The following is a 2,662-nucleotide window of genomic DNA, read 5'->3' as shown; positions in this document are numbered from 1 at the left end:
GTCCATAATGTATAAGTTGGAAAAAGGGTAGTGTCTAATTGTCGTCAATGAAGAACTTTGGGCTTTATATCATGGTCCAAATATGTGTTAGAATTAGGAAATATGAAGAGCTAGCCATGTTCACCCGCAACCTAATTGCATTCGTATTAAAATGGACAATAAGGAGAAAGGGAATCCAAAATGGTGGATTATGCATAAATAAAGGTAATACCCTCCAAAAATGTCCTTAATGTGGTGACATTTCTGAAGAAAGTTCAAGACATAAATAATATGTAATTTTTTTTATAAAATATTTTAGTTCTTTATAATATTGAGATAAATTTGTAAGATTTTACCATAAATATTTTTATCTATATTCAATATCTTAGAGAGAGCACTTAGATTAAAAAAAAAAAACTCACTAGCCTATTGGACTAGACATCTCTGTCTTCAGGACAGAACAATTAATAAAATTGTTTCAACATTAAAGCAAGGGAGTTCGCTAAATACCACAATTGTTACATATGGAAGCACATATAACGGACTCCATGATCAATCAAAAATAAATAAATAAGGTGAATAAATACTATAATAGACATGGAAATTCTTAAAGTTAAATAAATAGGGAAGAAGATCAAACCTTAGATCTTAAACCATTCTCCTTTGTAGCGATGTAAATGAGATGGGCCGAGCCAAGTTTTAGCTTAAACGAGCCAAGCCTATGAAAAATATTTTGAGCTTGGCTTAGCCCATTAACCTAGTACAAGCTAAATTCTAGGCTTGACTTGGTTTGTTTATGAAAAATTAAAGGCTTGGCTTGAGCTTGGCTTGACTCATTTATAATTATAATTGTGAGATAAAAATATACGTTTAAATGTTGAAATTATAAATGCATCAAATTTTGGAAGTGACCGAGAGAGGAAATGAGTGACAAATAGTTAAAGAGCTTGTTTGTGAAATTGTGACCGTGAGAGAATGCCAGTTGACAAAAATAAAAAATTAAGGTTAAAAAAGTAAGTTTAATAATTTAGTGACATAAAAATATATTATTTATTGAAAAAATATTTGTTCTTTTAAAGGAAGATCATTTTAGTTAAAATATGAGTGTTTTTTATTTAATATTTAAATTAAAAAAAAATCTCTCATTTTCTGTCGCCTTGATTTCCATTGTGCATCTCTTTCTCTTAGTATAAAATACTGTAATTTTGACTAAAATGATAAAATTCTATGTCCTTTAAAAGAACAAACATTAATCCCATATTTATTATAATAATATATCAGGTCAGCTCACGCGCTTTCAAGGTAAGCCTCATTAAATTAGGCTTGGGCTTGTTTGCCAAATAAGCTTTTTTAAAAACTTGAGCCCGTTCTATTTATTAAACAAGCCAGGCCAAACCAAGCCTTGGGCCCCTTGCAAGTCGTTCGGCCTATTTACACCCCTATTCCTTAGTCATATAAAAAGAAATTAGATACATAAACTTAGGTATATAGAAATATGTTATACTTGATGTTGGACCTAATATAATGAGTTTGCCTACAAAGATTGTTAAGGGTCCATTCCCTTGACACTTTATATGGAACTCACTACGGATGCCTTTCCCCTGCAAAACTCACCATCAAGAAAGCACGGATATGCAGTTTGAAAAAAAATTTGCGTGACAGACATCGACACCTTCCGACACGCGATCAACATTTTAGGACACGCGGTCAACGCTCCGACATGTTCCGACACGTGTTTCCAGCACGTGGTCAACTTTTTTCGACACGCAGTCAACTCTCCTACATGCATCCGACACTTTTTTTTAGGTCTAAAATTTATTATATTAACTAAAAATAAAAAAATTAATTTATAAGTCAATTTTTTTTCTATTAGGGAATTTGACATAAAAAATTAACAAGGTATGAAAAATTATTTTTGCTTTATATTTATGCTATGGAATCTGAATATTTGAATTGTTATATAACTTATCATGGACTGTTACATGTACTAAATATAAATTATATTATATATATTAAAAATATTATTTAATATCAAAACGTGTCCTAACGTGTCGAAATATGACATTTTTTAAAATTAACGTGTTGGCGTGTCGTGTCTCGTGTCGGTGCAACATAGCTCACCATTGTACGTGCATAATGCTGAGACAACTCCTCACTTCAACTATTAGGAATTGGTTAACAATTTTGACTCACAATCCTCTTTCTCATCATTAAGAATATTTTTTCACCTATATAAACTCTCATTCTCCCATTGAAGGGGCGCATGATATTCTATACTTTCACGAGCTGTTATTCTACCGAATTTTTTTTTTTTTTTTTGATAACAATTCTACCGAATTTTAGAGCCACCTTAACCTATACATGTAACGACCCGAAATTAAAAATAATAACAGTGGAGTTGTAAGAACCCGCACCGTTAATTAAGGAATTTAATTAATTAATTATGAAAAATAGGAAATGATTCCATAATTGACCCTAATAATTATTATAAGACTTATATAATTATAGTAAGTGATTAAGAATGCTGAAAGTCGCTTTTCGGAGGAAAAGTGCAGCTATCGGTTCTGCTAGTCGGTATAAATGCGTACTAAAAAAGTATCCCGAAAAATTATAATAAGTACATGATAATTATTAGAATATTATATATGACTTGTAAAACGAGTTTCAAGTTAAAATAATGAGA

This window comes from Gastrolobium bilobum, unplaced genomic scaffold (genome assembly GCF_033153095.1).
Source record: "Gastrolobium bilobum isolate Gb01-03AN ecotype WA unplaced genomic scaffold, APGP_CSIRO_Gbil_v1 utg9638, whole genome shotgun sequence".
Classification (NCBI taxonomy): Eukaryota; Viridiplantae; Streptophyta; class Magnoliopsida; order Fabales; family Fabaceae; genus Gastrolobium; species Gastrolobium bilobum.
This window is presented reverse-complemented; position numbering follows the sequence as displayed.